General features: G+C 35.3%; 1 long non-coding RNA gene across 2 annotated transcripts; it reads left to right on the forward strand.

Moving 5' to 3' along the window:
• Nucleotides 1-6470: 6470 nt before the first annotated feature.
• Nucleotides 6471-11258, forward strand: LOC124157630. Of its 2 annotated transcripts, XR_006864632.1 has the most exons (5): nucleotides 6471-6535; nucleotides 6722-6913; nucleotides 7895-7977; nucleotides 8085-8161; nucleotides 11069-11258. It is a non-coding gene; the product is annotated as an uncharacterized LOC124157630 (long non-coding RNA). The 2 variants fall into 2 exon arrangements; XR_006864631.1 differs by having other exon boundaries at nucleotides 6471-6913.
• Nucleotides 11259-12719: the final 1461 nt, after the last annotated feature.

Genomic DNA, 12719 nt, shown 5'->3' on the forward strand with positions numbered 1-12719 from the left:
CGATTTTTCATGTGCTCTCATGGCTGCCTTTCCACGAATTATATAAAAATAGAATGTGCGATACATTTTCACATAACTAGCATGGTTTCAGGATGATGAATGACGCAATGTCACCAGAGTGTTAAGTTCCACAAATTAGAAATTCTGTTTAACATTTTATGCTAATCACCACAAATCCACTTGAAATCAACGTGGATTCCACGTGGGTCCAACCACTCAATATCCACTACCACCATATATCCACGAGTCAACATGGGTTCCACGTGGATTCCACCACCCATTTCTCACTGGGATAATAATAATAATAATTTTTATTGTTCTGTTGGTCCAAGGAATAGAACATAGAACATGGTCAAGAGAATATTACAGGTAAAAAGAGATACCAAACACACAAAAAACGACACAGATCAATTATACATTATCACACATATATTCGTCTAGATTGTAATAGGCTTTGGATAAAAGCAGCCTTCTCAATTCGCGCTTGAAGGTTGCAATGAAGGATTGGTTTGTAACATATCAAAAGGGTGTAAAATAGGCCACAAGTTTAGATCAATCTGATTTTCAATTCATTAAAGTAGAGAAATATATTATAAAACATAACTAAATACTTTTGTGCTAAGTGGCAACCTCCAAAAATTTTGATTTTAGCTGGTGAGTTTCGAGCTACTTGGACCGCTACAGCTTTACAAGGCACAAGATGAAGAGAGAATGGGGACTACATGAGTGATGGGCTTAGGGTAATATTTTATTGTGGAGATGAAAAACTATGAAAGTTAGCTTTGGTTTTAAATGAGAAACCAGTTTACGTGAGACAAGGCTTAACCCAGATAACACGGCATTTGTATTACATCAATAATACACAAAAAATACGTGCCCAAATACATATGTATAAGATGGAATACGATCGTATTACATCGGTATATTTCACGTAGAAGTGGTTCAAAAGTCCCTATAGATGTATGTATTCGTGCGTATTACAAATTGGAAATCTGAATACCCATACATGATTTATACATATGTATACAAAGGAATACAATCGTATTACGTCTGTATATTTCACGTAAAAGTGGCTCAAAAGTCCCTCAGGATGTATGTATACATGCGTATTACAAATTGGAAATCTGAATATCCTTACATGTAATATACATATGTATCTGCAGGCCCTCGTACACGAATTATACATATTGATTTTCTGACCCACATCCACTTAATATCAATATGGATCAAACGGATGAATAAATACAAGGAAACCAGAACATACAGATAATAAAACATTTATTCAAAGAGAAAAATAAAATAATACACACAAATAACAAGTGTGGCCATGAATATTGCTAACAAGCATTAAGGGCCAGCAAACAGTAGGTGAAACTTAGTTTTAAAAAATGGCACAAAGATAAATCAAGTACAAACAATGGTTTGAGTTGGAAAATAGAAAAAAATGTTAGCATGGAACAAGCGTTGTAACCCATTGCACAAGAAGAAACCTGAATTCAGGAAACCAACTCTGCACAATTAACCACTTTCTGAAAGGAGAAAAGAAGAAGTCAAGTTTAAAAGTCATGCAAAAATATATCTTTTTGTAAGATCTGAATAGGAGCTCAAGGCCTTTCAATTTGAATTCTGTGAAGTCTGTAATTTTAGTACTAATTCTGTATTCTGAATGCAAATGAAAGTTTGGCTTCTCTGCTAGGTTCCAGACATAAGTTTTAAATCTTTTCATTTACCAATTATGTCGAGGTCCCAGCTAGCACAGATTTGACATTGTCCTTTGAGAAATCATATATTTTGGGGATATGCTTTCATTTTACAAAATTAATAGCCTTTCCCTTAAGAAGAATGAGAAATATGAGAAAAGATCATATGACTACTTTTAAATATAAATTAACTAGGGAAAACGTGAATCCATTGGTATGCTTATTTAGTACATTATACTAATTTATTAGTACCATGATTTAGTATCGGATGATTCACACTGAAAAAATATAAACTTGTGATATCAAATTTTCAAACAAATAAATTTCATACATAACCGTCCATCATGGATAAAAAAATTTTTTTCCCTCAAACCTTACCTCGGTATTAACAATTCCACCTGGTCTTCTGGCTTTGCTTCGTCGTCTTTTCCGTAATCCATTCTCCTCTTGTCCAGGCCAAGCTATTTACATCGTCGCCTCCTGGGTATGCGCGAAAGAGCATGAAAATAAAATTATAATTAATTAATTTGGCCCATACGCACCTCTTTCTTACATATAATGACAAACTTTCGCATGAAATTTACGTATTTATCTTGTGTTAATAATAATGACGAAATGCACCTTGATTGACTGCATTTCAAGATGAAAGAAATATTACATTTTGCTTTAAGGGAACCGATATTACACGACCAATACTTCTTGCTCGTTAAATAATTAGAAGTAGAGGGCAAAACCGCTCGGAACCTCGAGGAATCTATTAGTGACAAGGCTACGCTGATAAGTCTAAGGTCAAAGATGTTATGACTAAAGCATAGGATAACTAGGAATGCAAGAACTACAATACAGTAGGTTGTGGTAATAAACAGCGATAAAACAACTTACACGTGAACGAAAACATTCCTTTAAACAATTTTTTCTGCTCTTAATTAAGAGAAGAAAAAATGTAACTTCAGCCGCGAAGCACGGAATTACTATACGACGCATAATCTATTAATTTATACGTACAAGATTGACATTACTATGTTTTACCATATAACTTCAATGGACACCAGTCTCCTCGATACATAACTCAACAAAAAAGGAAAACAATAGCCAAACATAAACAAAATAATTACCTCTATTGGCGCAATGTGGTCAATGTGGTAGTTGTATCCAAATATACTCAAATAACATAATTAATGTAGTCTATTTATGCGTACAATATAATAAAAGATAAATCATACCTTACCTTAATTATCCAGTGACAGGAAACTGTTGGAGCTGGCTTGCACGAATCGCAATAACGTGCGGGATTGAAGCACATTTCCAGCAAAACATAGCTTCGGTTTGAGCGCACCATCCACACGCACCGGTTATCGAGGATTAAAACACTATGTCAATTCTTCCAATACGTATAATAATACAAACAAATATAAAATTAACTATACATCAGTAGCCGGAGTTCCTCCTACAGCACGTTCTTGACGTTCTCGTAGTCTCGAACGAAATGCCGAGCTAACTGTTAACGAGATTATCACTCCCACTCACTTCTGCCCCGTTCACACTACGTCCTTTTTACGCCGGTTAGCCCCGACCATGGTTACAAAACGAGGTGTGAACGCAAGTTCCCGTATATCAAGGTGAACTTCCCTAATATTTTACGACTATATTTACTATTGTATAGACCATTAGATAGAATTTATTCCAATACATATTCATATTTACAAGAGATATAGATGTAAATTACAGGCAAGTCTTGATCTTAACCATTTCAACGGAAAAATCACCGCCTAAAAACGAATTTTATCAGATGATGACCGGCACCTGAATGTTTGGAATGCAACATTCCAAATCCAAATGATATTTGTTCAAATGACGAAAATATACTAATGAGTAAATTAATATCACAAATTCTATGATCAATGGTGAGAAATAATGAAAATGCGATACATGTCAGTACGGCTGTAAACAACGTGCTGACTTCAATTAATTACTACCAAATCCGAAAGTATAGAAACGACGGAAATGTCTACTGCTCGCACTGCAGTTCGCACGGATATGTAAAAAAAATTATCTTGCAGGGAAAATTTAAGACGCTTAAGACATTATGGTTTCACAATGACTCCAACAACAGATCTCCCGAACATATTTAAATTTTATTGATACCAAGGTAGGCTATTCCAAACACTAGCAAAAGGCATCAGCACTCATTCAGTTCCGACAAGCCTGCGAAATAACTCCTTTATCTAATCTCCCGCATTAAAATCACAAACCCAAAAGAAAATGTAAACTATGTCGATTGAGTGGTCAGAAATTTACAGTGCAATGTGAACTATGCCCCAGGACAGAAATTTGCAATAAGAGAATATCAATTAAATAAAAGGAAATTTTGTTTTCTTAAATAATTGAAAAGAAATCTTGAATTGATACAGATGAAAAATATGAGTGATGATATGGAAAAATTCAACAGATCTCTCAGATAATCCGGCACCTGTTAACCGTGGTTGGGATTCTGACCACCGTTTTCCGACCATGGTTGGCGGTAGTTCATGCGTGTGTGAACGCAAGTTGGTTAAAAGCTGGTTAGAAAAAGAAGAAGGCGAAGCAGCAACGAAGTGGGATAGTAGGAAAGAAAACAGAAAATAAAGTTTCGAAGAGGAGACGGCCGTTATTGTTGAATTATATTCGTCAGAATTAATTCAAAGGAAAGTGCTATTGATTCATTCCGTAATGTGTTGCATAGTATGAGATTTTAAACCTGATTTAAGTTATGCGATATACTTTATAGTTCGTAGTGAATTAGCTATTAGCTCGTATTGTATTGTTACCGACAGATTGAATAATCTATATTAATATTTTGCTAGAATTAAGTAAAATGTGCGAAACTACCATAATAAAAATCCTAAGGTCACAATGATTTTAATGTTTTGGTAAGAGTTCTTTGTCCCAGTTTGAAAAAGATCACTTATGTTCATCCTTGAACAAAAGTTCTTCCCATATCAACATAAAGTATTAGGCTAACGGCTAGTCAGATGTAACGATAGAAAATAAATTTAGAAACGTCGGGTGATACCACATATCGCAAAAATTACCACGTTCTCTCTCTTATTTCATAAGTTAAAGTTCAACAATCGTCACATTTCTGCAAGTTATTCGTCCACATTTGAAGAAGAGGTAAAAGAGTTTTAATTTACGGTATAGCATCAGATTGGATCATGTCCTTTGTCAAAGTCAGAAAACAATAATAGCTAAGAATGTAATGCAGCGAAAAGTGTATCTCCATCCCAAATCACAAGTGTCTCAAATTGAGGCTCAAGTCTCAAGATTAGGTCCTCGATTTTCTTCACCTACATCAATGATTTGTCGACACATCCGAATCAAGGGCAAGTAGTAGTATATGTTGTTGATATCAACCTAATTATCAGTAATATTAGCTTTCATTCGTATTAAATAGAGCAGTAGAAGAATGCAAGCCACACTATGGATGAAATGATTAGTTGGACGAACACATTTGAATTACCTTCTACGTAGCAAGCAACAATGATTGTCGACGCTGGAATGCAATTTTTAATTCATAAGCCGCTCATAATATGCACATATGTTTAAATTCATCATCAATATCATTGCAATTAACACAAGAACTTTTCCCTGCACATTCTATATTTCCTTCCAACAAGTTATTCGCTCTTGTCAATTCATTTTTCACTTGGAATTACTCTACCACTCATCAGATGTCGCCAGGGTCTAACCATGGTTGAGTGTGAACGCGCGTTGGTTCTGACGTCATCTTACGCTGGTTAAGAAAGATGGTAATGTGAACGGGGCATTCCCTAGCTTGTTGCGACAGAATTGAGAATTTAATTTTTTTGTTTAAACAGTTAATTTAAAATATTGTTTAAAAAGTTAAACTTCGCTTTTACTTTTGCGCTGTGCAAGAACTATTTTTTGTATTTTTCATGTATTGTGAACCATTTTCCATGTGTATATTTCGCGGATGGAAACTGAATTTTACATATGTAATACGTCTGTATTTCGCATGCATTTACAAATTAACATAAATAGCCGCCATCTTTACTACCCTTGCTCACATCGACTAGTATATGATTTATTTTTAAGCTTTCTGGGTATAAATTCGAATGGATGAATGATCATTAAAATAGGGAAATCTGGCGTTTGCTGTGAACATATTATTTCTGGAAAAAATGTTTATGAACATTTCGCAAGACGCCACGAAAATCCACCTCTCAAAAATTACAGGAAATATACATAATGTATATTTTGTGTATTTTTGACCACATTTACATATGTATTTCCTCTGTATTCATACATATGTAAAAGTAGCAAGTGTTACACGATATTTACATTTGTATTTTTGACCACATTTACATAAGTATTCAAATTTCAAAAATACAAATGTATTTATCGTGTAACACGTACCACTTTTACATATGTATGAATACAAAGGAAATACATCCAATAATACATATGTATTCCACATGTTATACATAACAAAAATAAATATGTATGTGACCCATGAAAATACAATATAAATACATTATGTATATCCAAATGTGTGCTGTTGGGGAAGTCACATAAGTAATTGCATTCTCAATTTTAAAATAAAAGGAACACATCCCACTAATGATTTCATGGCCCATGTACCATGTACATAATATTGACTTTCAATCATAGAAAAGAGGAAGTAGAGATGGTATACGTGAATGGTCAGGAAATAAAATAAGGCATATCCTGATTAGGAAAAGTGTAATAACAACAATACACCACATCATTGGCAAGGCCGTTTATCAGGCCCGGGGGAAGAGGTACCACCGACCGCCACTCCGCCTATAGTTGGAGTAAGCTATAACTCAAATATATTTTTTCAATTTTAATGATGAAGTACTTTCAGATATTCGTATTTTTATTTTTATTGATATTTTTGACATTATTACATAACGCAAAGTAATATTTTCATTCGCACATGTGTTTATGTTTTGAATCGTTTCAACGGACATTGCGCACCGTTCCATTCCGTCCATCAGCTGTGTTGTTGTTGTCGTCATACTCGTTGTGGGCCGTGTTCTTTTTTGCTTTTAACGCAGAAAAGGTTTGTTAATTGACAATTTTCTGGAAGTGTAGTGACATATAACGCCTCAAATGCAAGATAAAAGTGCAGTTAGGGGTTGTCAATCGAAAGATTGCAAGTTTTTTCGATTTCCGCGAACTGTTTCCAGGTGAGTGTTTTCTTCATTCAGTCATATATATAATTATTTGATATAATCTGTTAAGTTTTCAAGCCATATTAGCTAATAATGTAATACTTTCTTCAAGGAATTTTGATTTTCATTCGATAATCATTCCAATGTGTCTATTAAGTTGATGGGGTTGTTGGAAATGCTGTTGGTGAACGTTGTTGATGCAACGTTTTCAAGATACCCTCGTTATTTTTAACAAATTGTCATTCATATGTGTCCGACATTCGTTCTGCAAAATTGGTGAAATGTTTCAGAGTGTAACTTGTTAACATGATCATTGCATCAGCAATTTCCACGTACCTTTTCAATTGCATGTAGCAACCAAACACAATTATTTTCTCTACAAAAGGAGGAGAGGCATAGTGATAACTTGTTAAGCCATCGGTGGAGATACATGGAAGTATTTCCATTAATATATGCTGCACTATAAGAACTCGTTCATGTGATTTGTGGACCTCCTGTTTTGTATTAAGATTTGATTCAGTGGGTCATGATTGTTGACCTATTATTTGCAATGGAGGTATTGATATCTCAGGGCCTGTGTTTCCGGTCCCAAGCCCGGAAAAAGGAGGGTTTCTGTTGTTATTGAATTAGTGTCCATTTATAAAGTGATTCTTATTTTCCCTCAGTCATTCTTCGTATAGTAAATTTTGGGAGTGTAAATTGAGTTTTAGCTTAGAAATAACTGAACAGATGTGAAATAATCCTTTGATATAGGATTAGAGTGTTTTCCACTGAAAATTTAACAAATGAGTTGTTGCTGTTTGACAAATGTAGTTGCAGTTAATTGGTTCTTATGATACAATAGGATGGTATGAATGAAATATATAAATTTCAATTCATACCATCATTTATGAAGATATGATGGTATGAATTGAAATTATATTGCTCATAAATGACTACTCAACAGCTGGACATTTAAATATTCTCATTATTGCCTTCAATCATTTTCATGTTCAGCAAGCTCTTTGATGCATTCTGGCTACCTCTAGATGGCATGACAGAGATATGAGGATGATCATTCCGTTGCTGTTGAAACAAAGGTATGTTATTACAAAGGGACTGAACCATATATGTACATTAACTTTTAGATCTGAAACAATTGTCATCTTTGCCACCAATTAAAATATATCCATTGTATTACTTGCAGCTAGCCGGTTGATGTATTCCAGTTACCTCTGATGGCATGCCGTATATATGGTCTAGGAATCTACTGTTTTGCTAAAGGTAAAAGTAAAAGTAATTCAAGAGGAAATGTAATAATTTTCTAAATCCCTCCATTACTTCCACACTTTTCTGATCGAATGTTGAGGCTCACATTTTAAAAAGTATGTATCGAATAGTTAAAGAATTCATTGATGGATTTTTAGTATCAAGTCTTGGAAGTATATTGACCAAGGCCTGAAATGAAGTCACCATGTATTTTTGCATGTATATTCCATTTCATACAAAATTTTGTCCAGAATGATTATCAACTATTATATGAATGTGGATTCTCAAACTCTTTGTCATTCTCTTGTAATATTGCATGCAATTTTCATAAATTTTTGACAAGTTTGATGCTTTAAACCAAACTTATTGATGACTTCAGCTATTCTATGAATTCAAGTATTCTGCCATTACTTGTTACTTCATGAATACAGTAACATATTCATTGTTGTAAGCAGCTGAGAAATCAATTCACAACTACATTTGGTCCTCTGTTATTTTTAATTCTGACCCTCTGCCTTCAGATCTTCTGATCAAACTGTTTCATATGTTTAAATTTTTGATTCAGTTTAGTATGACAATTTCATGAAGTCAGAAGTATTTCATAAGGATATTTCCTCAAAGAGAGTGCCTAAATTTTGATGAATCATTCTATCATTCAGTGCTTCCTGTTTCATTTTCATTAAGTGGACACCAAATGAGTAATGCCTTTACGCTAACGCCTTTTAGGTTATGATATACTAATGACTAATATCCCTGAAAAAAATAAACTCCACCATGGTGGGTAAAGGAAGAGTAGTAGCCTTCATGGTGGGTAGTTACCCTTACACAACCCACGCCCTACCCGCCATTAAGGGTGAGGGAAGGATAGAAAAATCCTTCGTCTACCCTTCCTTGGAACTCCTTCCCTTACCATCTGTGTACCCTTCCTTTACCAACCATTAAGGGTAAAGGAAGGGTAGAAAAATCCTTCGTTTACCCTTCCTTGGGACTTAGCATTTATAACTGAGGAAAACATATCCTGAAAGTATCTCCTCAGCTACTTTCACCTGCTAAAGAATATTGAGTTCTGTGCAAGAACGTAAGCAGTCTTTGAAAGCAAAGATAGACGGGCTACACAACTAATCTTTAAAATTCCCTTGAGGAAAACAATAATATACATATTCAGTGGCTTAGCCATGGCTAAGCCACTGAATATGTATAGCCATGGCTGCAGCCCCTATGAAAAAATTGTATAAACCTGTTTCAAAATTTTATACATTCTTATACATTACCATGGCAATGTATAAGAATGTATAAAAATTTTAAACAAGTTTATACAATTTTTTCATAGGGGAGGGGTGGGTTCCAGGGGGGTTTGGACCCTCCACCCCCCGAAATATAAAAACAATCATTTTCCTTCATAAAAGAAAACAAAATATTTAAAAATGATGAATTTAAAAAAATACTTCTTTAACTATTGAAGTTTTTTCGATTATGAAAAGTGTTTGAATTAGTTGAAAACCCAGTACTTAGTATCCTGTGTTCAAAACTTTCCCCACCTGGTTTTGGACCCCCCCCCCCCCCCCAAACAAAATTCCTGGCTACGCCACTGTACCCAATAGTTTCTATAATTGTGTGAAAAAAGCTCATTTAGAAGTTCTTTCATTCGCATTTCTCGGATGTAACATATTTGTGTGGCTGACAATGGGACATCGCAAGAGTAATGTTCGGTACTTGAATGCTGATCTTATTTTCTGAAACGAAATAGGTAGAAAGAAGACACAGCTTTCTTCCACATAGGCCTGGGTGCGAATCTCATCTTAAGATTTTGTAGTATAAGTTCCGTTGAGAAGCGACATCTGACAAGTACCTCAATAGCTGAGGTTGTAAAAGCCGTAGTTCATTATCCTCCAATATGTAGGTTCTGGGTTCAAAACCATATGAAGGCTAATTTTTTTTCTGTCTTATAACTTTAGAAATCACTGTTACAACTCATCCCCATTCGTTTAATTTAGTTTTTATATTAGTCCTACCCTTCCTGTACCCTTTATTGAGGCTGGCCCAATTCTTCCCGTACACTCCAGGAAGGAGAGGGCCTACCCACCAATGTTCTAAATACCCTTCGTCTACACTTGCTTAAGGGTATAGGAAGGGTACACCTATCCTTCCTTTACCCTGGCTGGCCCAACCCTTCCTCTACCCTTCCTGTACACTCCAGGAAGGAGAGGGCCTACCCACCAATCTTCTAAAATACCCTTCGTCTGCCCTTGCTGAGGGGTATAGGAAGGGTACACCTATCCTTCCCTTACCCTCATTGGAGGGTACACCTCACCACAATGGAGGAGTTTATTTTTATCAGGGATCTGTTAAGCATATGGTGACATAATTTATCTCAACAAAAAATATTTATACACTCAGTTTTCCTTTGAATGACAGCGATTGAATTTCTCATACTAAGAGTCAGTCACATTCGGCCTAGTCTTTAAGGTGACAGATGAGTTATCTGCAGCTCCTTTGTATTAACTCCTGAGTGTGTGTTAGCAAATGTTCATATTTACTGTATCTCCTGATTTTTTTTTAATTTTTACCCAATCACCTGCCTTTTACATTTTTACCACAAATGTATTAGGCGAACAACCTATAAATTTCGTGACAACCTTAAATTGATTTTTCTGTATTCCTACGAAATCATTCCAAAAAGGTGGGAGTAGGGCTCCCAAGACATCATGTTAGGTCCTAATGATGAAGTGAGGCCCAATTAAATTGTTCCAATTGTTCCTAAACCAAAAACATGATAGTGTAAAGGCATTGCTAAGTTGGTGACCAATGTGTTATTTTAGAAAAAGTTTGGTTCTCCCTTCTCCTAGGATTTTAATATTACTTTTACCTTAGAGAGCATAGTGGTGATTGCCATGTCTCATTCGTGTCCTTTATTTCTTTCAGGTTATTTGGTGGAATTAGCAATCAGGGATCATCATTGTGGAAAAAGTGAAGAACAGCTATAATTTCTGGCAAGAGTAAAGAGGAAAATTGATATTTTACATATTTTTGTACTTTTTTCATTATTTATCATGAATTGTGTTACTATGTAGCTGCACATTATTGAGTTAATTAAATTTTTGTGTTGACAATATTGTATTATTTGAATTTTTTAAATCAGCGCATGCTATTTTCAACTTTGCCAATAATTGCCTTTAGAGTTATTCCATTGCTTTAGCAGTATTTTTATCGATAATATGATTTATCATCATCTTTTGTTATGATTGATGAATTAATGCTCATTAAATTAAAGTTCTTAGTAAAGTGACAAGTAATTCTCAACAAACACCGAAGATACTTCATGGAAAGTAATCTTTTGCTGCTTAATAATGATGAAGTGGTTTTGCTATGGATATTTTGGCCTATAAGAATTCAAATTGCCTCCAGTTTATTTAATTGTTGGTAATTTGAATTGTTATAGGCTGAAATATCCATGCAAAAAAATTAAATCGAAAACTTAAAACAGAATTGGGAAGAAGCCCGGTTTGAATTTCCCGGTGACAACTAACGCCATCTATCCTTGGAGTAGGTACTAGATCGGCCAGGCCGTAAATATATTACACAGTTGGCACCTCTTGTCATTGGCTCCGAGGTTCTGAGTCACTGTTACAATCATCGAAGACCTCACACGTGTGGGCAGGTGTTTGAGCCTCACAGCTGGCTAATACATTTATGTTCATTAATTTCATAGTATGTATTAAGTACAGATATTTCAGGATTTTTCTCTTGAGCTATGGAAAAGAGATCGCAACAGTTACCTGTTTGTTTTTATGCCACTTCAGTGCTATTCATGACAGACTGTATAAGGAATACTCCAATAAAGCTCTCAGCAAGGAAACTTCTCTTTATTCTGTGCCAGAGGCGCAGCGAGGGGGGGTTTTGGGGGATAAACTCCCCCCCAGAGCTCAGAGAAATTTTTAAGTTTAATCAATTCTACTTATTTGGATCAGTATTACTTATAGAATATTGTTAGGATTAATCAAATGTCCCTCAGAAATCCGTAAAACTCACCATTTTGAACCATTTATCTCGAATTTTTCTGGAGGGCCCCCGCAACTCCTGCTTACCATAGTGGGTATGCAATACCCTCCACACCTGTAAGTATTAGTTACCATAAAACCCCCCCTAGCCTTAATTCCTAGCTGCGCCCCTGTTCTGTGCTGCATATACTATGTAGGAATGGGAATTCTGCATTAGGATTCAGGAGGGATGGAATTGTATCAAAGGAATATATTTGAATAAATATCTTAAAATATCCCAGCGTATGATGTAGATAAATTTTTGTTTTGTTAGCAATCAGGACAAGCTCTCTACTTTTCCAAGGTTTTGTTGGCTCGAGTAATTAGTCATCCTCAGGACTTGTCTTGTGTTCATACGGGTAGATGCTGGCTCAGGTGACTGGTTTCAGCCTTTTGTCATGGTTCTTGCTCAGCCTAAGCTTCCACGAATTGCTGAGGGAGTATCTAATGGCATACAGGTAGATGTTGGCTCAGGTGACTGATTGTAGCCTTTTGTCATGGTTCTTCCTCAGACTAAGCTTTCACGAATTGCTGAT

Source organism: Ischnura elegans, chromosome 4 (genome assembly GCF_921293095.1).
Source record: "Ischnura elegans chromosome 4, ioIscEleg1.1, whole genome shotgun sequence".
Taxonomy (NCBI): Eukaryota; Metazoa; Arthropoda; class Insecta; order Odonata; family Coenagrionidae; genus Ischnura; species Ischnura elegans.